At 38.1% G+C, this 24,572-nt stretch overlaps 1 long non-coding RNA gene across 1 annotated transcript; it reads left to right on the plus strand.

Moving 5' to 3' along the window:
- Positions 1–21: 21 nt before the first annotated feature.
- On the plus strand, positions 22–24,125 carry LOC310902250. Its single transcript, XR_014586581.1, has 4 exons — positions 22–115; positions 3,226–3,380; positions 4,344–6,270; positions 21,108–24,125. It is a non-coding gene; the product is annotated as an uncharacterized lncRNA (long non-coding RNA).
- Positions 24,126–24,572: the final 447 nt, after the last annotated feature.

The raw sequence follows: 24,572 nt of genomic DNA on the forward strand, positions 1-24,572 counted from the left end.
TCATTGTAGTGTTATATATATATCAAAGAAAATTAAATTAAGCTTACGCTCTGACCTGACTTGTTGCTTAGCGACTGTTACATATAATTAAGGAGGTTTATTCCTGTTTCTCCAGGTGAGTTGACTGGCATTTCTCTCTTATTTTGTCTAGTGTAAATATTTGGTTATACCATAACACTGCAATTATTTTGGAGGCACATACAGAGTAATAACACACATAAAATTAAAATGTAAAATTTCCAGACAGTCAGAATTAGGTCTGTATTTGTGCATAAGTCAGTATTGGCAAGTGTCATCTCTGAACCTTTCTAGGTCATTGAATTGATGCTCGAAGCTAAATAATTTATTGGGGGATTAAGTTACAAAAAACAAATCTGATTACAGGTCACGTTCAATGATTATTTTCAAAATTGTCATTTTTTTACTTGAACAATAATTGTATCAGGGATAAGTTTATCTTGAACAAATATGCATAATACCTGCAATACAAACTTACCACTTTAACAGCATAGAACATTTTGGTATTTTGGTTAAACAAAAGTATACAGGTGTTGTTGATTTCATACAACTTAGCAAATACAGATATGTATTAGGCAGAGGATGCAAACATAATTATTTGCTTAATGAAGAAACAATCTCCTTGTTTCCAGCAACAGTAAAACCACCATTTACTTTCTAATGGTTTCATGATTCTTCTCAGCATCTTGCAAGGAAAGGTTTTTGCACATGGCTCAGATCCAGTATGTCTCTAAGAAGGGCAGGATTCACACCCTCTAGGCTGCTGAACGTTGTAATGTGAATCAGTTTAGACTCCCAACTTTCGAGGAAAGGTCCACATCGAAAGTGAACCAAAACCTTCACAAAGGCTTACTGTGGCAAAAGTAGCCTGGTACTTCCAGAAGCACTCAGAAGGGGTCCCTACCTCACAACTCCAGCAACTGACCTTGAAAACTCAGACATCGCAGAACACTGCCTGCACTTGATCTCTCAGAGAGGGTCTGGTTCCTAGTCTTTTTACTGAAGCTGTGTGTCTATGCACAAAGTAATTCAATTCTTATTTAGTTTTTATTTGTTTTGTCAAACAGAAATGAAGTCCCTCTGCTGTAGAGACAATCTTTGGTCATAACTCCAGCTCCTTCTTGAAATTCAGCTTCTTATTGATGCAAAATCTATCTTTATTTCCTTTTAGAATGTCTGTTACATAAGCCCAATTACCTGTTAAAGATTTACTCAGTTTCAGATTAGTTGTGATGTGTGTGCAGAGGCTGGAGATACTTTTGTATGCTTCCTGCCTGGGTACAGCTGCTTGTAGACAGTCAGGTAATGTTGCACAAGTGTGGATAAAACAGTTTGATGACTACTTCAACCCTGAAGAAATGCAGATGCTTGCCTGCCAGGTGGAGCTCAAGGTAAGTCTTATAGAAGCCCATTTAGGTCTTTTCACATAGTATTTCAATTACTGTGGCTCCTGTAAGCATAATAGAGAGACAACTGAATTGCTCTATATGTAACCATCTCCAGTCTGTCATAGCTAGGTATGAGCTACAGCTTGCAAGCCCACCAGACCCAGCCTCACTCTCCACAGCCATGCAAATACTCTGATTGCAGTTCCAGTGGCACAGAAGTTCCCTTGATGTGAGATAGAGAAGCTCCCACTTCAGGCACTAACAATATATACCAGCTTCCTCTGTTAAGTCATCCACAGCTTTCATGCTGCTGTCTTCAAAACTAATAGGGATTTTGACAATCTGAAATACAACGCTCCACATCAAATTGATATATCGTATGAAAATGGTATGGGTACACACCGTGCTTGCTGCTGGTCTGTGGCTTTGTGCCAATTTTAAGACTATTTTTTTATGATTTAACATTTCATGTGCTGCAACATGAAAATTTGTCAAGAATTGTCAGTAGCAGACAGGCAGACATTCTTGGCTAATCTTTTACAGCTGGCACAAAAGAGACATATGTTCTATGATCTTTGAGGAGATTTCACTTTTATTTCCCCTTAGTCTAAAACTATCATTTTAGATTGAGAGCATTTGGTTACACAGAAAAACAACCCTTAGAAAGCATATTTTTCTTTTAATTTATTTGAGAAACATGAAGAACATTTTATTTTTACTTTTTTATCCATGTATAAAAATCTCTTATTAATTTTTTTTTTTTTTTTTTTTAAAGCCAACACAGAATTCTATGGGTGAATCTTACTCTAAATAATTTCAGATGTCAGAAGGAGTGACAGCACCTGTACTCCAACTAAAATAAAACTGAACAATTAGGAAGTGAGTTTTGATGTGGTAAATGAGGCTTCAGTTATTGTGGGCACAGACTCCCATATTTTCTTTATCAGCAGATGCTGATGTTACAAAACCGTAAGTAGCAATTGAGCACAGATGGTTATCTCTGTTCAGCACAAAAGCTCAGAAGGGAATAGGCACTTAAATAGAGAGACCTCAGTCACCTCTCTCAGTACGTTTCCTGTTCTGACTTTCAAACAATATGTCTCTTACATTTTTCAAGTCGCATGCAATCTGCACATCCAGAAAGGTAACCCCAGCTGCCATCAGTGGAGAATGGGCAATAAATGACAGCTGACCTCACCTGGCTGAAGCACAGATTTGTGGTAGCAGTGTACTGCTGCAAGTGGATCTGCCTTGGGTCTGAATTATAACGACACACACTTGCATGTTTGGCACAGTTTTCTCCCTCCTCTCTAGGAATCAGATCACAGGCAGGCAACTCTGGTAGAGTTTCAGAGGTAGAGTTTCAGAGGTAGAGGACAGCAGAGTATATATGTACATATAAATATATAATTTACTCTTTCGTCACTGTTTTCTTATGTACAATGCTGGCTGGCTGGCTGAAGAAGGGAAATGCTTTAAATAAATTTCAAATTTCTCAGCTTGAGATAAATTCAAAAAGATTTTGTCTTTCTGTAATTTAATTTACTGACCGTGAAACAAAGGGTACAATGGGAATATGATAGATGAGTGGGTAAATTTATCTTCCTGGTACTCCAGGACAAGCAATGAGAAGTTGAGTAAATGCTGTCCAAATTAAACTTGGCTAAACTTCATATACACTTAATTATATCACTGACCAGGTTCCCTCTGATCCTGTCCATTAATGAGCAAATAAAAGTAGTTGGAACTAAAGACTAAAGTTCAAAGAAGTTCTGTGATATTCAGAAACCATTTGTGACTCTCTGCCTGCTCTTTGCAGTCCCACAGAATCACTGTCCTTTAGGGATCGTAAGTACCTGGAATCATTAGATGCTGACCTCTTCCTTGGCATGTTGTACAAAGCAACACCTCTGTTCTGTGGATCTCTCCAGGTTCCAGCACAGCTTCTGCTCCAATGGAGGATGTGTATAACTGGTGAATATAATTTCTATGGCTTGGTGCTGAATTGTAAGAACAGGACAGACAATGTGTACTGATGATCTTGATGAAGTCCAGGTGCTAATTCAGCCTAACAAAAAAATTTTAACATATTCATGTATTTATGGAGTGGGATATATTACCTGGGATAAATTACCTGTGAAAATTCCAGGCTATCCTATTTGGAGTTTATCCTCTCTAGTTTACTCATGGTACATGGTTCAGTATATCTTAAAATGGATATAGTCAGAAAATGCATAAATGTGTGAAGTGTCTACACCCTTTCTGATTAATGTTTCAATAGCTCTGAAATGATGGAAGTTGGGCTTACCATGTTTGCTGAATTAAATTTTGTTCAGCTTTTTCTTACTGCCAGACTTTTTATGTTATCTCTTTAAATGTTCTCTTTTTAAAGCTCTTGGTTCTCTTTTTAAAGTTCTTGGTTACAACAGCTCAAAAAAAAAAAATCCCTATATGTGAACAGATTGGCAAGTATAAAGTACACATTATGCAAAATGATGGTGGGTGTGTTGTTGGTGTGGCTGTCTCTTTCTGCCTGCTTGAGAAAATTAGTCATGCTGAAAAACTGGTACAGTTCTATATGATTGCTATTCATGTAATCAAACTAATGCCAGAAACTGGGATAGATGAATATGCTGTGGAAGAGATTTGAATTGAGTATAAAAACTGAAGGGGAGTTATCTCCAAAACAATAATTTCTAGTGTCCATGATAATGTTGGAAGATTTATCTATGAAAGACCATATGTTAACATTGCTTGATTGACATTTAAAACAGGAGGAGTTGCTCATGTTTCTTGAACAAGATGCTTGCAAACCAGTTATAAAGTGGGCAGTGCTGTGTAGTGACTCATATTAATGAAAGGTCTTTGTGATATCTTTTATGATTAACACTTTAAATACTGAATAACACTAATGTTCTTTCCTCTTTATTTAAATAGGTCACTGTTTGGTGGAAAGTAGAACAGAGAACTATGTAAAGCATGGCAAGCTTTGCAGTCCACCATCTCACTGTCCAAATACTGACGTTGAGGTGCCTGTATTTTACCTACCCACAGATTTTGTGGTGCCTTAGTTATATTATTTTAAACATTACTAGTAAAAAGTCCCAGCCTAATTAGATAATCCACATTAGCCAGAGGATATTGTTTTATTTGTTAAAATTGCAGTATCTGTAGAGGACTGGAGGACCTGCATAAGGTATACAGAGTTAAGTTCAATGACTTCCTTCTCTTGAGGGATTTTAAGGCTACACCTCTCCCTTTTTCAGGAGTAGCTTTATGACCAGGCTGTATGTTTTTGTGTTGGGAACATTCATCTGGGAAGGCTGTGGCTATTCTAAGTAACAATATTTTCTTGTGCTAGAAACATTCCCAAAAATAGCTTCTACATCTCCCACTATCTAAGCACACTGTGCCTTGAGACACTGTGTCGAGGTGCCTTGGGGGAAAAAAAAAAAAAAAAGTGGCCAGTCTCATTTTTGAGAGAGATTAATAAAGGACTATTTTTTGAAAGACAAACTTTCAGCCTGATGTTCCCGAGAATAAAGAGACATCTCAAAACTTCACCACCACTCCTATATACAAATGTAGATTTAAGTAGTGCAAGGGTTTTTCATGATCCCAGTTGAAAGAAGCTAACTTATACTCCCTCTTTGCCCACTCTTTGTGGCCTGAGAATTTCATATTCCATTCTAAAGCACTTGATTTTCCACTTACTGTATGCAAATGTGAAATTTCCAATGTAGGACTCTGGATTTCATTCTTTGCTTTCAGATTTTGCATCTTCATAGAATCATAGAATCATTAAGGTTGGAAAAGACCTCCAAGACTATCCAGTCCAGCTGTCCCCCTACCAGCAATATTACACACTAAACCATGTCTCTAAGTACCAGGTCCAACCTGCCCCTAAACACGCCCCGGGGACAACCTGCCCTTAAACACTCCACCACTTCCCTGGGCAACACATTCTGATGCCTGACCACTCTTTCTGAGAAGAAATTTCTCCTAATTTCCGACCTAAACCTTCCCTGGTGCAACTTGAGGCCATTCTCTTTTGTCCTATCACTATTTATCTGCAAGAAGTGGCTGACCCCCAGCTCCCCACAACTTCCTTTCAGGTAGTTGGAGAGAGCAATAAGGTCTCCCCTAAGCCTCCTCTTCTCCAGACTAAACAACCCCAGTTCCCTCAGCTGTTCCTCATAAGACTTGTGTTCCAGCTTCATAGCCCTTCTCTGGAAATGCTCCAGGGCCTTGATATCTTTCTTGTAGTGAGGGGCTCAAAACTGAATACAGTACTTGAGGTGCAGCCTCACCAGAGCTGAGTACAGGGGGAAGATCATCCCCCTGGTCCCGGTGGCTACACTATTCTTGATACAAGACAGGATGCTGTTGGCCTTCTTGGCCACTTAGGCACACTGCTGGCTCATGTTCAGGCGAGTGTCAAACAACACCCCCAGACCCTTTTTCCTCTCCATAGCTTTTCAGCCACATGTTAAGAGTGTCAGAAGCAAATGGCTCTGCTGATATTGTAGAGTCTTAATATGTAGAAGTACCTAAAGTAGTTTCCAGACCCATCAAATGGAGCTTTAATATTTTATTTTTATTAACTCGGTGTGAATAATGTACATGTTATCACGCATAAACCAAATCAAAATATCTGATTGTGGGTATCCTTTTAGCCTGTGGTAAACACATGATAATACAATTTGACTGGATTTTGACTAACTTATTTTATGACTTAAGAACACATTTGCAGACAGAGTGAAATCAGCCATAATTTAATTACAGATCTGCCCATGCAAGTTGGTGAACTGCAGCACTGACCAATTTCAACCCAAGAGAAAATCTGGTATACTAGTTCTAAAAGGTATGAAAAGTAAACTATTATTTCAGGAAAAAAAATATATATATATATATATTTATCTGAGTTCCATGTGAGGGAGATGAAATGACAAAAAAAAAAAAGGAAAAAAAAAAGAAAAAAGTTGCTTATGCCTCAGGTTTGTGTCTTTTATATATCCCCTCTTCATAAGAAGGACTTAGCTTGTTAGTAGAGAATTTTCCATTTTGTTGCCTCCAGCCCTTATCGCTGAACTTTTCAGTAGCGTTTAGAGTTGATTTTATCCTCCTTTCAGCTGCTACCTATCTAGTTTGGAATTTTCCTGCAGACATTCTTTATAGGAATTATCTCCCAAAATATCTGTTGGGAATACCTGAAGTACTTGCTGAAGGTAAAGCAAGCCATTTGAGGTGACTTAATTGGTCAAAATACAAAATCCCTAGAACACTTTGTTGGTTGTGGCTGAAGGAGGTTTTCATTATTTGCAGATAAACAGAAACAGATGTCTGCTATAAGCTGTTTAAAAACTCTTTAAAAAGCTCTTTAAAAAACTTCTCCAATGGAAAGCGATATTAGATGAAGAGAGTTGAGAAAGTAGTCCAAAACATTTTTACTGTTGTTGACTTTATTAATCACCACTAATAGCAATGCTGCTGTGCAAATTAAAGAAATATTGTTGACCTCAAAACTTCAGACATTTAATGAAAGGTTTCAATGGTGGTTAGAAGAGATGAAATGAACCCTCTAAATTACAAGGTGAGCTGAAGTATTTTGGAAATAGCTGTCTCAGGGAATGAAATGTTCCACTCTGGAAAGGTTTTACTTTCCAAAGTAGAAAGAGTTAGTTCTAACTTTCCAGAGTTAGAAAGATGTCTCAAGCAAAGAATATTTAGTTTTTCCTGGAAAGAATGGCTGAGACAGTATCTCCATGTCTGAGGGGCTGTACCATGCACACTTCATCTCTTTAAAGGTTACTTGAGTATTATTGCTTTGATAATCTAAAATAAAGAAACACCAATATATAGTAACACTAACTATATATTTATTATAACACCATTTGGGAATAGGTAACATAATTAATTCATTGAAAAGACAGAATCTTGAGTGGTTTTTTTTTATTATTATTATTTATTTATTTTTAAATAAATATAAGTGACAAGAATGGAGGGGAGGTAGCCCAGTTGCTGGGATCTTGGCCTAAGACCTGGAGACAGGCTTGATTTCCTGCTTTCTTACAAGTTCTCAGTAAAACTCTGTTTTCAGCCATGCTTCTTCCCTATGTATAAAACAGTTACAAACTTAAGTACACTAATGGAAACAAGTAGAGAACATGTTTGGAAATTATAGAAAAAAAAGTAGTATCACTACTTAGAATATCAAAAATAATTAAACATACAGAATATGTACTAATGCCTGCAGCCTCACAGCCTGACATCTACTAGTTACATAAGTTCTGAGAAATTAAAACCACTCTCCTAAGTAGGAGTCATCTGCATTGTCATTTTACTGATTTGATTATGATGAAGGGAACATAAAATACACTCAAAAAACATTTATTACCATAACATAGAGTACACAATATTGAAATGAATGAATGAAAGAGTGAATTTGGGGCAATTGCAAGGACTGCCATTTTCCAAAAATATATATATGATATGTGATAACACCGAATAGATAAATCATAGACTGTAAACAAAACACAACTATCTTTCACTGCTTCATATGCAAATCTTCCCTGATAACAGAAATCTGATATTCATGTATATTGCTCTACTACAAGTTAAATCCAACAATTAATTACCAGATGGATACCCTGCCATACTTTAAAAGTATAGCACAGTGTAGCACAGAAACATTAAGTACATCTGTGTGTTTTTTTGTTTTGCATCCCTCTTTTCTCCATTTCCATCCCATTGTCTGTAATCTTACCAGGGCAATTGTACTTCATTTCTCCATTACTGAATTTGTGCTTTGAACTTATAGTGCTGTAGATGGGAATCCTATTGATCAAAGGATTGTCCAAACCTGAAATAGTATCTGGGAAAAGAAAGTCAATTGCTTTAAGTGTAGACATGAAAGTGCACAAAAAATATTTTACTTTTATATCAAGCAGTATCATACAAGCCTAAGAATATGTTTGTTGTTGAACATTGGAGACCAATTGGTGAATCATTGGGAGGGAATTAAGAAAACAATAAAAGAAAATCCTGTACTTGGAATACCCGATGTATAAAGGCTTGAGGTTAGTGATGTACTCACAGAACTTACAAATCTGAAAACTCTAAGTACATCAGAATCAGGCTCTAGTCATGATATTTTCTTTAGTGATATCAATAATACCTTTTCTCTCATTTTCAGTAATTAATGATAAAAAAGGATATTTTTTTCAGTTTTCGATATTGCAGTTGTGTTTACTTGCAATCTTTGAAACTTAAGTGGTATGTTCTCTTTGTTATTCTTTTTTTTAGCTTCTGAGACTTAAAATAAGCCTTATAATTTAAAAGAGAATTGTGGTGAATTTATTAAGAAATATTCTTATATAATGTTTGACCAACTTGGTCACCCTCTATAATTAGATGACTGGCTTGATAGACAAGGGGAGAGCAGTGGATATTGTCTACCTTGACTTCGGTAAGGTTTTCAACACTGTCTCACATAAGATCCTTGTAAACAAGCTGATGAAGCATGGACTGGATAAGCAGAGAGTGAAGTGGATTGAAAACTGGCTGAATAGCCAGGCCCAGAGAGTGGTGATCTGTGGTCTAATTAGAGGCCTGTAATTAGCAGTGTACCCCAGAAGTCAACACTGGGGTTAAACAGTAAACATCTTCATTAATGATCTAGATCATGGGACAGAGGGCACCCTCAGCAAGTTTGCGTATGATACAAAACTGCAAGGAGTAGCTGATAAGCCAGAAGGTCATGATATCATCCATGGGGACCTGCACAGGCTGGAGAAATGGCCTAATGCCCTGATAGTAACCTTATGAAGCTCAACAAGGAGAACTTCAGGACAATCTTCTCCATAACTTTTCCAAAGACAGAGGTTAGACTAGTAGTTCTATAGTTTCCTGGTCTTCTCTCATGCCCTTTTCATAGATGGGTATAATGTTGGCTAGTTTCCAGTTAGCGGGGACCTCCACAGACTCCCATGAGCTTTGGTAAATTGCTGAGAGGTATCTAGCTATAACATCCACTAATTCCTTCAGCACTCGGGGGTGTATCTGTTCTGGACCCAGGGACTTACTAATTTTGAGCTGATACAACTGTTCCTTTACAGTTTTGTTGCCAACAGGTGGAAAGTCACTGTTCCCCCAGTCATGGTCCTCCAGTTCTGAGGTCCAGATAGTCCAAGATCTGTCATTACTATTAAACAGTGAGGGAAAAAGAAAAAAAAAAAAAAAAAAAAAAAAAGCTTCCACTTTTTCCTCCTCCATACTTTTCAGGTGACCATCCAATCCAAGTACCAGTCTGATGTTTTCCTTTGACTTCCTCTTTCCACTGAGGTAAATGAAAAAGCATTTCTTTTGTTGTCTGACACTACAGTGTCAATTCAACTAGGACTTTGGCTTTTCTCATTTTCTCCCTGCAGATGCAAACTGCAGCTCTGTACTCCCCTTGTGAAATCAGACCTTGCTTCCAGAGGTCACATATTTTCTTTTTCTGCCTTCGTTCCAGGTGGAATTCCCTGTTCAGGCAGGCCAGTCAGTCTTCCACTTCACTTGCTTAACTTGCAGCACTGTGGGATTGCCTGCTCCTGAGCTTTTAAAAGGTGGTTCTTGAAAAGCAACCAGCTCTCATGGATCCCCAAAATCTCTAGAGCAGATTTCTGGGGGACGTTGCTAACTAACTCCCCTAGAAGCTTAAAGTCTTCTCTCTGAAAATCTATGCTTTCAACTGTGTTGACCTTTTATCTCCTTAAACCAATAATTTTGAACTCAACTAATTCATGATCACTGCAACCAAGACAACCACCTGCTATTACCTCTCCCACAAGGCCTTCCTTATTCTCAAACAACAGACACAGGAGGGCTCCTTTCCTAGTTGGCTCATGCAGTACTTGTCACAGGAAGTTAACTTCAAACTGCTTTAGGAATTTCTCAGCCTTACTTGTTATGACAGAATGGTATCCCCAGTTTACATCTGGGAAATTGAAGTCTCCAATAAAGATGAGGGTAACTGATCCCAAGATTTCCCCCAGTTGCCTATAGAATAGCTCATCCATGCCATCATCCTGGGTGGGTGGTCAATAGTTGATGTCCATGACAACATCTGCTTGGCTATCTGTCCGCTTAACCCTCATCCACAGGCTCTCTACTGCATCATCTTTCCCTTACGTACAGCGTAATACCTCCACCTCACCTGTCCTGCCTATCTCTCCTGAACAGATTGTAGTCCTCCATCCCAGCAATCCAATCATGAGTCTAATCCCACCAATCTAATACCAATGATATCATAGCTCTGGGAAAGGACCAAAGTTTCCAGCTTGTCCTGTTTTTTCCTTATACTGTGTGCTTTGGTATACAAATATTTCAGATGTGCTCCTGAACATGCAGTACCCCCTGGACCACAATAGATGCTTCCATTTGCCTTGCCACCCTCAGATGGTGCCACACCATCCTTTGAAATAATGTCAGTGTTCCTAATGGTACCCCCCCACCCTTCGTCAATGCTAGTTTAAAGTCTTCTCAGTCTTGACAGGTTACGGGCCTAGAAACATTTCCTCCATCAAGAAGGTTGGTCCCATCAGTCCCCAACAGGCTTTTCATCTCAAAGATGTTTCTATGATTATAAACCCCCAAATTCTGGCAGAGGCACCAGTCTTGGGCCAGGCACTGATGACATGGTGTCACCTGTTTCTTTCCCTGTCTATCCCCATTACTGGAAGGATTGAGGAAAACACTGTCTCTGTTTCAGAGTCCTTTAGAAGTCTCTCCAGGATGCTGAAATCTCTTCTGATAGACCCCAGGTTCCTTGTAGCTATGTTGTTGGCGCCTACTTGAAAAAGGAGTGTGTAACTGTAGTAGTTTTACCCAGCTGGGCAGCCACGCTCCACCACAACCACTCTCTCAGTCTGCCTCCACAAAGGGGGAGAAAACATGATGAAAAGGGGTCAAGGGTTGAGATAAGGGCAGGGAGATCACTCAATAATTATCGTCATGGGCAAAACAGACTCAGTGTAGGGAGATTAGAGAAATTTATTACCTATCACTAACAAGCTAGAGAAGTGAGAAACAAACAACAAACAAACAAACAAAAAACTAAAGACACCTTCCCCCCATCCACCCTTACCCACCTCTTCCCCCTGAGCGGTGCAAGGGAATGGAGGAATGGGAGTTGCAGACAGTCTATAGCACTTTGTCTTCACCACTCCTTCACAATCTCTTTCTTCCCCTGCTCCAAGATGGGGTCCCTCCCATGAGGTACAGTCCTTCCAGAACTGATCCTGAGTGGATTTCCCACATGCAGCAGCTCTTCAGGAACTGCTCCAAATATGGTCCTTACCACAGGCAGCAGCTGCTGCCACATCACCTGCTACTGAATGGGCTCCTCCCCACAGGCAACAGGTCTGGCCTGAAGTCTGTTTCAGAAGGGGTTCTCCACAGGCCGCAGCCTCCTTCAGGTAAGATCCACCTGCTCCACCGTGGGCTTCTCCATGGGCTGCAGCATGGAACCCTGCTCCACCGTGGTACACCATGGGCTGCAGGGCGACAGCCTGCTTCACCAGGGGCCTCTCCACAGGCCACAGGGGAACTTCTGCTGCGGCACCTGGAGCACCTCCTACCCTCATTCTACACTGACCTTGGGGTCTGCAGGGCTGTTTCTTAGTCCTCGCTCTCCCAGCTGCTGTTGCACAGCAGGTTTTGTTTGTTTGTTTGTTTGTTTGTATTACTTTTCTTAAATATGCTTTCACGGAGATGCAGATAACATCGCTTATTGGCTCAGCTCTGGCCAGTGGCAGGTCCCTTATAAGGTGGCTGAAACTATCCCTTATTTAACATGGGACAGCTTCTGGATTCTTCTCACAGAAGCTACCTGTGCAGCTCCCCGCTACCAAAACCTTGCCATGTAAACCCAATACAGTAATAATCTGAAGGCTGTAATACACTCAAAAGCTTCCTGGTAACATCCCTGATCTGAGCCCCAGGAAGGCAAGCAAACTTCTCTGTGAAGATAGTCTGGTTTGCAGATGGGAGCCTCCATTCCCTTGAGGAAGGAATCACCTCTGAATACAACTCAATGCTGTTTCTTCACAGTGCTTGTCTTGACGTTGCACTTGCTACAAAGTCTTTGTTGATCTGGCCTTGGACAGAGAACTTACATATATGGTTCTTCTTCCCTCTTTTCATATTTCTCACCAGCCACACCCTGGGCCTTTTACCTATTAAGTAGTGGAAGCTGAGCAGGCAGACGGGGTCATCTTTTAGCACCATGCCTCCATTCCTCAGAGTCCTTCAAGTTGCTGCCTTTATCCTGATGCAGACCAGATGCCAGGCCTGCTTCACGAATGGCCATGACAGGCTGGCAAGTGAATACCTGAAAAGGCAGAGTATGGCTCCACTGATCTATCATCTTTTTAGACTCCCAGATGCTTCTCAGGCTCCCCACCTCTTCCTGAAGCTTGGCCACCAGACTGAGCAGTCCATCTACTTGGGCACACCTCACACAGGTGTGCTTGCTCTTGCCCTCAATCTCAGGGAGCAGCAGGCACACCCCACAGCCTGAGAGCTGGGTGGTCACATGAACTGACTGGAGCTTTGTCTGGCTGACTGTTCTCCTGGGTGCTGGGGGAACAGAAGCGGAGGGCATGGTTTCCTGTCTGTGCCTCCTCACTGCCACACACCTGACAGAGTATTGTTTAATGCATCGCAGTTGGCTGGGGAGGCCATCAGGGCTGCAGCCCTGACAGTGGGCAGAGCAGGCAAGCAAAGTAGGCTACCCATTGACAAGAGTGTGCCATCCTTCTTGCATACCCTTCGATGACAACCGCTACACAAACAGCCTTGTCTCTGTCCCTATCCCTGTCTGCATCTGCCCTGGTCACAGCACGCCCTGGGGACAGGCTACACATAGCTTCCTGACATTTGAACTGGCCATGCGCTCAGCTGCCTCCTCCCATTTCGCACTGGGCTCTCTTGCCACACTGGTAGCCTGCTAGCCAGTGCACACAGCATGCATAGTGCACACAGCTCGAGAGCGTCTGGGCTTAGGAAACACTTTTATGCTGCGAGGATGACCGAGAAGTGGAACCGGTAGTCCAGAGAGGTTGTGAAGTCTCCATCCTTGGAGATACTCAAAAGCTGTCCAAATGTGGTCCTGAGCAACTGACTCTAGGCATCCCTTCTTGAGCAGGGGGCTTGGACAAGATGACCTCCAGAGGTCCCTTCCAACGTCAACACTTCTGTGATTCTGGTCTGATAGATACCAGGTTTTGAATTAGGGTTCAGGTGTACCACCTTTTACTGTTAGTTCTTCAGCTAGCCTACTGTAACACTCTCAAGGACACAGCTGTACTATCTATGCTTCTTTTCCCACCTCTTTTATATATTTAACATTTCAAGCTAGGACTGTCTGTGAACTGTCCAGGCTAATGTCTAAGTAATGTTATTACTAGTTAGTGCAAGTAACCTGGTTACAAAAAGCTAAAGGCTGAAAGCCAGTGTGAAAATTTAAGTAGGTAGAATATGATTGCCTATATTATTCCATGGTTCTTTGTGCCCCAGAAATGGCCAAACTTTTAATTATTTTCCTTACAAGAAAAATGACACAAATGGAAATAATAAACCTTTTAAGATTCAAAATGTTTTAAAACTGAGATGGGAATACTGCAAAATGCCTGTTGATGTATCATATGGCACTGAGTAAGGCTACTGAGTATCTTTCTTTCATGGTCAGTGAATTTCCAGATAAACTATAGAAAATATGTAGTAAACTTAAAAAAACTGTTTGTTGTTCACCAGAGGGGTTACAATTTTTCCGTTTTTTCTATTTCTTGCTCTTATATATATATATATATATATATATATAAATAAAGTTCTCCTAAAGCTAATTTTCCATACTGTCAGGTCACACCTCACTTATGCTCCAGACTTGGAATGTGTTTGATTTCTACTCTCTTCCAATAACTGTCACTTTTGTATGTATCTGCTCATGTTAGCACAGTGTAAATATGTAGGACAATATATGTAACAAAATTTTGACATTAGATTGTCCTGATTAAAAACTACAAAGGGAAATGGTTGTTGACATTATGTGTCTATTACTTTTATAAGAAAATTCAAGTATTTAACATAAGTTAAAACTGATTTTTTATTATTATTATTATTATTTTTTTTAATCCTGAATATCCTAATGTATTTTGTTAAATAACAGACTACAAATGTTCTACTGTACTAGTTTGATACTAGCATGTACTTTCTGTGCATCTAGGTGGTTTCTTTTGGAATGTGAGACTGCTGCTTTTGATCTCATTTGTTCTTTGTTCCACCTTAAGTTGTCTGAAGCACTTTCATAGCTATCACTTCCATGCTGTACTCTTTTATGTCATGAGCTGGATTACCCATACCTCAGTCATCAGGAAGGTGATTCTGCAGGTGTTTGTAGATTTGTTTGTATGCTTTCCAAAAGAATATCTGTGCATTGCCCAAATTCACAATGGATTTTAAGAGGTGTGAAATTCTGGAGTTTAGAAAAGGAGCAGAAGCTGTGATTACATAAAAAAAGAGCTAAGTCACTGTGATAAAATTTGAAAATCTCTACTGTCAGGAAAAATAATGGTATTCAAGATCTATTCCTGTCTTTTCATAGAGTAATCATAACGTACATCTGTCACTCTTTCCTATATTTATCTACTTCACCCTGTAGAATATTTAAAATATTCAGGCTGGGCAGAGACTTCAGGCATATTTACTGGTGCCATTCAGGTTCATCTCCAACTTTCATTTTCTTTTATCATCTCACTAACCCAACCTTTAGAAAGATGATCAACAATGATTTTTTTCCTTGCGATCTTTTCTGAAAAAAATGATTAATTTTAGTGATATTAGTCACCAATTACTTTTAACTGTAGCATCAAGCATGATTAAATGAAAGAAACCAATTGTAGCTAATTATTTATCCTTCATGCTATAAACTTGCCAAATTTGCTGACAGGCGTGAGGTGGAGACACTAGAATAGATAGCAAAATGCTAAATTGTGCATCATTTTACAATTTGTGCTACCTCACTAGGTAATCAAAGAACATGGGAATGAACAGTTTAGTAGCTGATTTGAATTTTGACCATATTTTAATTTTTGTTTACAAAAGCAAACATTTGTGCTTTTTAAATTGGAACAAACATATGCTAAACAAAAATACCAGACTGTAACTTTTCAGAAGCTTACACTTTAATGAAAATTTGATTATGAAGCTTCCCCATTTTGATTTTGAGAATCCCATTTAACTAATTAGCATTACTAATTAAATCTGCCCTAAAATATCAAAATCAGACATTCCAATTCATACCCATTTGTATAACTATTGTACTCACTTTTTAACTTAACATAACCAAATTTTCTTTTGATTCTTTATTTCTTCCTTTGGACTGGAGGTTCTTTTCATTAGCAAACTTGCAAAAGACCCTTAGTTAAACTTTTTTTTTGGCCTGTCAGTAAGTACTTTATTCTTTTATGTGTTCAATAATCACTTGATATCAAAACTAGAGAATTCTGAATAGCAAAATATATGTTGAAAATTACAGCCAGTTCTCTCCTGTGATAGTTTCCAAGACAACTAGACAAGAAGCGAAAGTTAAATATACTTTTAAATGTTTTAGATGGGGTAAACTGCAAGGAGAAATTTAATTACTTGTCCACAGTGAAGGGAATGGAATGTAACAGAAACTGGACTTAATCTCCAGAATCTCCAATATTTCCAGTAAAGTTAAAGTAGTAAAATTATTCCAAACTGTTCAGCTGCTCGAGGTATAAAAACATAGCTTTCCATGAGGGCACCAGTTTTGGAATAAGCTGCTTCCTCCAGCATAATTTAAAAATACCCTCTAATGTGGTTTAAATGAAACTGAAAACAAGGATTGAATTTAAAAGAAGATTAAAAAAAAAAAAAAAAGCCTTACAACTTCAGATCATACAAATATATCCATTTAATTGCAGTCATTAACTGAATAATTATGGAAGGTGCCAGGCTATTCGGGGACACATATTGAAACTAAATTGGGAAAAATATTTTTCTGCTTAAAACATAACAACATGCTTAGATATAATTGAAATCTAAATACTGATGCAATGAAAATATTTCTAAAACTAATTGCATTCCTCTAAAATAATTGCTTTTCCTATGATGTGCAGCATAAGACAATTAGCTCATCCATACAAAAATATTCAAATACATGTGTCAGTCACATTCTATGTGTTCGTGGGTAGAAGTTAGCTTACATGCAGAGATACTGGGAAAGCAAACATCACTTCTTCACTTTCTGGATGTGTTGCAAACCTAGAGTTTTCTCATTAAAACTTTGTTGGAATAGATGCATGCTTGCAAAATATTTCTGCTTTGATAAAATCCTATATTTTACCAAATTTGTTTCCACAATATGTTCCATATGGTTTTAATTAGGTATTACATTTGACTTCCTGTAGACAGTCCTTTTTTCCTCTCTCTTTTTTTTTTTTTTTCCTTCTGTGTGGTAATATGATATCATAGCAAGTGTATTAGCAGTTGGCAAAAATCAGTCCTAATCAGAGGCAAGCAGGTATCTATGATATTTGGGAAAGTGCCCATATATTATTTAAATATTCTGATTTTTTTTAAAAATATCTTAAAATCTTCCAAAGTGAAGTTAGAAATAATCAACCACCTTCATTAATAACCTCCAAAAATTCTGAAGTGAAGTCAAACATTCCTGAGTATAATTTCATTTATGTTTCAGTTGCAGTGAAGTGATCAATTTCAATAGAAAAAAAAAAAAATCATTTAGACTTTTTTTTTTTAAAACAGCTAAATGTTGATCTCATTTCATTCAACAATGATGCACAGAGCCCAGTGTCTTCATCTCTCAAACTATTTATTTTACTCTGGAAATCCACTCAGACACACTATCATCTCCCAGACTTTTAAAATCTGTTATTTAAATCACTAAAGTGGATAGAAAACAAGTAAACAAGGAATCTTCCAATATTATTTTATATTGAAAATCTATCCCAGAACCTAGGACTGTTAGTCATCAGCATAAGACCAGATCCAGCAAGTAAGGTAAAAGGAGGGTGTGAACTAAGTGAAAGAAGAAATGTTAAATCTATTTCTTCTTAGTCCAAGGTATATGTACCATTCCCCGAATGTCTTGTTTAAGATGGTGCTGCCAGGCAGATGCCAGATTATGCGTTCTGGATGTGGGTGGGCAATGCAGAGACTCACGGAATAGGGATAAACTACTCTGTCTCTGAGAAACGAGTATACTTTGACAGGAAAAAATTCTTCAGTGCAGGCAAAAATAGAGAGACATAGCAAGGAAGGATCCTCTAGTATGAAAGGCCTCTTCAAAAAGGTGTTGCAACAAACATTAGACATGACTAAAAGAAGTTTAACTGTAAAAAGGACAAAGAGATAGTAGCTGCAGATGGAAGGAGAGAGAGTGAAGGTGTGTGTGTGTGAATTGTTTCAAGTCTTCAATGTTGCTCCATTCAGCAGATCTGATTTTTTCCTATTTATTAAATGTAGTTAAATTAGTGTGTGTATCTTTCATAGAAAAATAGCCAGAGAGGTAGGTTGACTTTTGATTTTGTTTGGCTGGTCACTTCAAGAAAATTGAATTTCATGTTGAAACAATGGCTTTGGAGCTTAACACATTTTGATGGCATGCTGGTGCCTGCCATAGGCAGCATGCTGTACAGTGCTGACCTTCATATTGTACTCATCTCCAAAATCCAACAGCAACAGGTCAAACAAGCCTCGGAATCTAAGTTAATGGCCTAAGAAGAAGGACATCAGAGCAGCTTCTCATAATCTGCAGCTTTCAGAAATAAGATATAAAGTTCTGGAAAGTGCAGAGCAACCCGCACAATCTCAAGGACAAATACGAAAAGTTATGGAAATCTATTTGAAGCGATCCCTACTGCCTTTTTCTTTGCTTCTCGCTGGTCTTTCTCTTTTTATTTTGTTGTTGGCAGTGGTGGTGGGGTTTTGTTTGTTTTTGTTGTTGTTTTCTGTTTGTTTTTCATTTCTTTCTCACTGCTCTTTCTGGCATTGTCAATGCATCATCCACCTTGAAACAAGGCATAAGTGTTCTGAGAGAAATGTCATTATTCTTTGCCTGTTTGAGGGTTTTTAAGATAATTTTATTGTGAAAACATCCACAGGGCAGTCAGACATTTTTCTCCTGCAATGAGTCTGAAAAAAAAAGCCTTAGAGATTGTGGCTAGTCTGAAATACATCCTTTATTCTTGTCTTGACGTTCCTAACCTTTAGTGCAAAAGACTCAGCAGGGAAATAGGTTGCCACCATGCAAAATATATTACTGTTCTGAAGGATTTCATCAGGGTATAGAAAGCCTGATGGTGCTCTAAAACATTGAAAGTGTATCTAATACATATTTCTGGTAAAAAAGAGTACTCAAGAACCACATTACTGAATAGCTATATCTATGGTTACACCTCACCGATTCCAATTGTTTGCTCCCTCTTCAATATTGCATTATTTATCCGGTGAATAGTTCAAAGGGACAGAAAAGCATCCTTTTTCATTTCCAAACAGAGTCAAAAGATGAATGAGATTAGAAACACTGTTATTTTTTTAACATTGTTTACAGAAACATTATGTTATTGAAATAAAATTTATAAAAATAATTGAAGTTCTACTAACACATGTCATTGCTAATCCATTTCCATTTATACACATTACCCATTAATATTTTATGAAAGCACTATGTTCAGAACAGTTTAGTAAAAAAGCTAGTAATCTGTCAGACCAAAGAACATTTATTATTGTTATTATTCAGCTGAATTTAAAGTAAAGATGAATATAGATATTTTTTGCCACAGTCATACTTTACTATATCCAATTGTAATACGATACTGGAAAATTGATGTATGTATATCAATGTCCATATTATAAAGATTAATCAGTCATACTAAAAAAATTGGAGAATAATACATGTGAAATTAAAGTAGTGAAAGAGATCAGCATGCGATGAAAATCTGTGGCTAAGCCACAGGTTTGCATTAATAATCCTCTAATTCTGGAGGTGTTCTGAGAAAAATGAGTCAAGGGCTTTAAAATTAAGGTGAACAAGATTTATTCTTTAAAGCATCTATTTCTTCATCAGTGTTAAGTACTGTTACGAAGTCATAGCATGAAATGGTGTGGAAAAACATATTCAAGAGAATGCAGGAATCATGAGAAAAATCTATTGATTCAAAATTTTAAATTTCACAGAAGTGTGTAAATAAGAACACAGTTTATTCCATTCCCATCTGTTACAGATGCCTGAAGAAATGATTTATTGTTCTATTTTAACTGAGAGAATATTTGGTATTCCTGATTGTCACTGGGTCCAAAAGGATTCAGTCACAATCATGGTTTTTTCCACCTTTGTTCTTTGGGTGTGAAGGAGAATGACATTTGCAAATTACTCTTTGTTTCTGTCATATTTTCTTTCTTCAATGTTCTAGATATGCCAAGCCAAAATTATAAATTTGGAAAGATCATCAGATGACTAAACTTATATTGTCAAGGTTCTGGAAATTTTCTGCTGCTGCTGTGCAGTTGGATAATATTTTATTGAATGCTGTGGAGTCCTGACTGACTTATCCAAGGGAAAAATGCTGGGAAAGATTAGCATGAATTAGCATGAGGCATTACAGCTGTGGTTATAAATCTGATATAGCTTCTTGGCACAAAGAAATAATACTTTAATATTAAAACAAAACCACAAACAAACATTCTTCTGTTTGAAAGTGTTTTTTTTGTTGTTGTTGTTATTTAGTTTTGTTTTGTTGTTTGTTTGTTTTGTTTAGTTTTCGTTTTGGAAAGGCAACTGTATTATACTGTGGCTTATTTCTCAGTTTCATGGATTTCCTTGACAGTTTCAACTGGCTAGAGAGTTGCCTATTGGTAGAGAGGGAAAGATGGAGCTCTTATTAAGGAATCTGAAATGGTGTTAGTGAGCACTGGAGGAAGTGGAATTCCTGAGATAACAAATAATCCTCCAGTGCAGCAAATAGCCAGAATTCTTGCCGCTGAACACCAGATTTCTGTAGTCACATCCCAACTGCTCTGGAAAATATTTAACCTCATTATGAACTTTAAGTTTTGGTCTTTATACCATCTTTTGATGAATAAAAGAATATTACAAAATGTTTAGACAAAGTATGTGTGTCTGTGTGGTGTGCATTTATGAGTGTGTGTGTGTTATCCTCAAAAATACGTAGCCAAAGCAGAATCTTAGATGCTCTGAACAATTTCAAAGAATTTGATGTTCAGTAGGACTTGAGAATGTCTGAATAACACACAAATTTTCTGAACGCTTGCTTGATGTGCGTCTACATGTGTGGAATGCTCATTTGCATTACAGATTATTTCAGTAGAAAGCAAATAGATGTAATATCACTATACAAAAATGAAAAGAGATAGATGTATAATACAATTTTAACTTTTGCCATATTCTTAATTATTATAGTGATATTAAATATATATACCACTATATATATGTAGCATATATATAATACATATAATCAATATATATGTTAAGATAATTGTTCATTCTTATAGATGTATATATTAAGAGTTTACCCAAACTCATATAAATAATTCGTAGATTCCTTTTACAATTTGAGCAATGGTCACTTTTTTTTTTTTTTTTTTTTTCAGGTGAGACTGTGGCTCTATTAGAAACTCTCTGCCTGAGCAGCTCTGTAAAAATGTTGCAGAGATGAATCTGTGGTGTTATATGATACCAACTACATTATCATAAAGTGGCAATAAGAAGTAAACCAATAGAATGATTGTCTATCATAAGAATCATACAATCAGCTTCAGAGAAGAATTTAAGCAGCCAATACTCATCTGCATCATTCTTTGCCCAGTGCAAGATTTTTCTCTGAAGTGATTTTCCAGGTTCTAAATTACTCAGATGAAAGTGCTTTACCCTCTCCAGCTGGGAGTTTGTTCTGATTGCTCAGCCTATATTTACTTTTTCTTAGTTTCATACCATTATTCTCAGTTATTCTGACAGCACTTAAAAAACAAACAAACAAACAAAAAAAAAACCATAGGAAACACTTCCAAGATTTGTTTAAAATGAAGAATGGAAGAATAAACTTTTTATATGCTCAAGCAAAAAATGTGAATCTTCAGAACTTCACAGTATTGCCCTAGAGTAGAACTCTGAAGTTTTCTTCTTAAATACATAAAATGACTTAAAAGCAAGTTACCTGTCTCCAGCTGCACACACACCCCTACTTGTATATTTTCAGAAATGTAAGTACATTTTCTAACTGGTAATTTTAAGGTAAACATAAGTTTCTTCAAAGAACTTATGAAAATGCCTACTTTTATTATATTTATATATATATTTTTTTTCTGGTAATAAGGTGCAAATACACTGTTCACAAAATAGAATTAAACAAAATATGCTTTTCTTCATAATGGAACAAGAAATATGAAATCCCAGTCCTCCCTTGTCCATGTACATGTAAGCACATCTGAAGAATATGCATTTAAATGTTTGTTGCTGTCTCTTTGTGGTGCTTAAGCAATTTACAGAGGTAAGAAAATTGTCTCTTAGGATCTCAGAGGGTGAGAAGGTGAAGGGTTATTTAAGCTGGTGTGAATTTAATGTATGTGTGCTATACATACATCTACTTTGTCTTTTATCCATTGTAAGTGATGTAATCATAATAAACAATGTGCCAGAAATAATGTGTTGGTATAGAAACCTATGGAAACTTAATGAAAATTTCCTCAATTCAGAATATATTTGGATCTGTTTTGTTGTGATGTTAGAAATAGAAATAAAACCAGCTCACCACTGCCATTTGTTTCCTGATCTTGAGAAAACATGGAATGTGACTTGCACTTTATTGGTCCTAGTGTGCTTTATTCTTTCTTTTAAATATCTCTTTACCATAGACATTTACATTACCCTGACATTTACATTATGCAGAGTGATTTATTTCTCTTGAACTCTTTACAATTGCACATATGATTTGAATTACATAGAATTCTTTGGTAGAAACCCAAATCTTATATATCTAATATAAATTTTATATTAATTTACAAAAAGACAAACCCCTGTTACATGAAAACCCATTTAATCAATTAGATTGTTTCACGTTGTTGACATAATAACTCTATCCTGGTATAACTGAAATAGGCGTTGGGTAATGGGAGTATATACTTACATGAACAGAGAAATTTGCTACTCAAGTGGAAGTTGGAAGAATATATTTTGAATCCAGGAAGGTTAGATGAACTTTCTGAGTGATATATACGGAGATATTTTTCAGAAACAGAGATGTTGTAGTATAAAATATTTTTCAAAACTCTCTTTTGGGGCAATCATGAAGGACCTTCAAAGCTGTGTTGAAGTTAATAGAAAAGAAATAATAAAAGATTTCTTATTTACAATGAAACAAAAAAAATTTGCAGTTGGAATAAATTACAATAATAATGTACTACTTAAGAGAAAAAATATCAAATCCTTATTAAAATAATAATAATAAAAATAAGGAACATGAAGTCAATATGACATACAGTGTTATGCTCAAATAAAAATTTCAGCATAAATTTCGAGTTTTGCTGAGTCTTAAATTCTTTCACTCTTCCCTGTGTTTGGAAGGGTGATATTAGTCCCCACTATACTCCCTGTTTTGATCATAGAATCATAGAAAACATGAAAATTGGAAAAGACCTCCAAGATCATCTGGTCCAACCATCACCCTACTACTAATGTTACACACTAAACCCGAAGCACCAGGTCCAACCTCTCCTTAAACACCGCCAGGGACAGCATCTCCACCACCTCCTTGGGTAACCCGTTCCAATGCCTGACTACTCTTTCTGAGAAGAAATGTCTCCTAATTTCCAACCTAAACCTCCCCTGGCACAACTTGAGGCCATTCCCTCTCGTCCTATCACTACTTATCTGTGAGAAGAGACCGACACCCAGCTCCCCACAACTTCCTTTCAGGTAGCTGGAGAGAGCAATAAGGTCTCCCCTGAGTCTCCTCCAGACTAAACAACCCCAGTTCCCTCAGCCACTCCTCATAGGACTTGTGTTCCAGGCCCTTCACCAGTTTTGTAGCCCTTCTCTGGACACAATCCAGGGCCTCAATGTCCTTCTTGTAGTGAGGGGCCCAAAACTGAACACAGTACTTGAGGTGTGGCCTCACCAGAGCAGAATGCAAGCGGACAATCACCTTCCTGGTCCTGCTGGCTACGCTATTCCTGATACAAGCCAGGATGCCGTTGGCCTTCTTGGCCACCTGGGCATACTGCTCATTCATATTCAGTGGAGCATAAATCAGCACCCCCAGATCTTTTTCCTCTGCACAGCTTTCCAGCCACTCTTCCCCAGGCCTGTAGCTCTGCATGGGGTTTTCGTGGCCAAAGTGCAGGACCCTCCACTTAGCCATGTTGAACCTCACCCTATTGGCCTCTGCCCATCCACCCATCCTGTCCAGGTCCCTCTGAAGGGCCTTCCTACCTTCCAGCAGATCGACACTTCCCCCCAGCTTGGTGTCTTCTGCAAACTTACTGAGGGTGCACTCAATTCCCTCATCCAAATCATCAATAAAGATATTAAAGAGGATGGGCCCCAACACTGACCCCTGGGGAACACCACTTGTGACTGGTCACCAGCTGGATTTCACTATGTTCACCACTACTCTCTGGGCTCAGCCATCCAGCCAGTTTTTAACCCAGCAAAGCGTGGGCTGCCAACTTCTCCATGCCAGCTTCTCCACTGTGGGAGACTGTGTCAAAGACCATGCTGAAGTCTAGGTAGACTACGTCAACAGCCTTTCCCTCATCCACCAGGTGGGTCACCCAGACATAGAAGGAGATGAGGTTGGTCAGGCAGGACTTGCCTTTCACGAACCCATGCTGACTGGGCCTGATCCTCCGTTTGTCCTGCATATGCTGCATGATTGCATTCAAAATGACCTGTTCCATCACCTTTCCTGGCACTGAGGTCAAGCTGACAGGTCTGTAGTTCCCCAGGTCTTCCTTACGACCCTTCTTATAGATGGGTGTCACATTAGCAAGTCTGCAGTCATCCGGGACCTCTCCGGATGACCATGACCGCTGACAGATGATGTAAAGTGGCTCAGCAAT

This window comes from Anser anser (genome assembly GCF_964211835.1).
Source record: "Anser anser genome assembly, chromosome: 1".
Taxonomy (NCBI): domain Eukaryota; kingdom Metazoa; phylum Chordata; class Aves; order Anseriformes; family Anatidae; genus Anser; species Anser anser.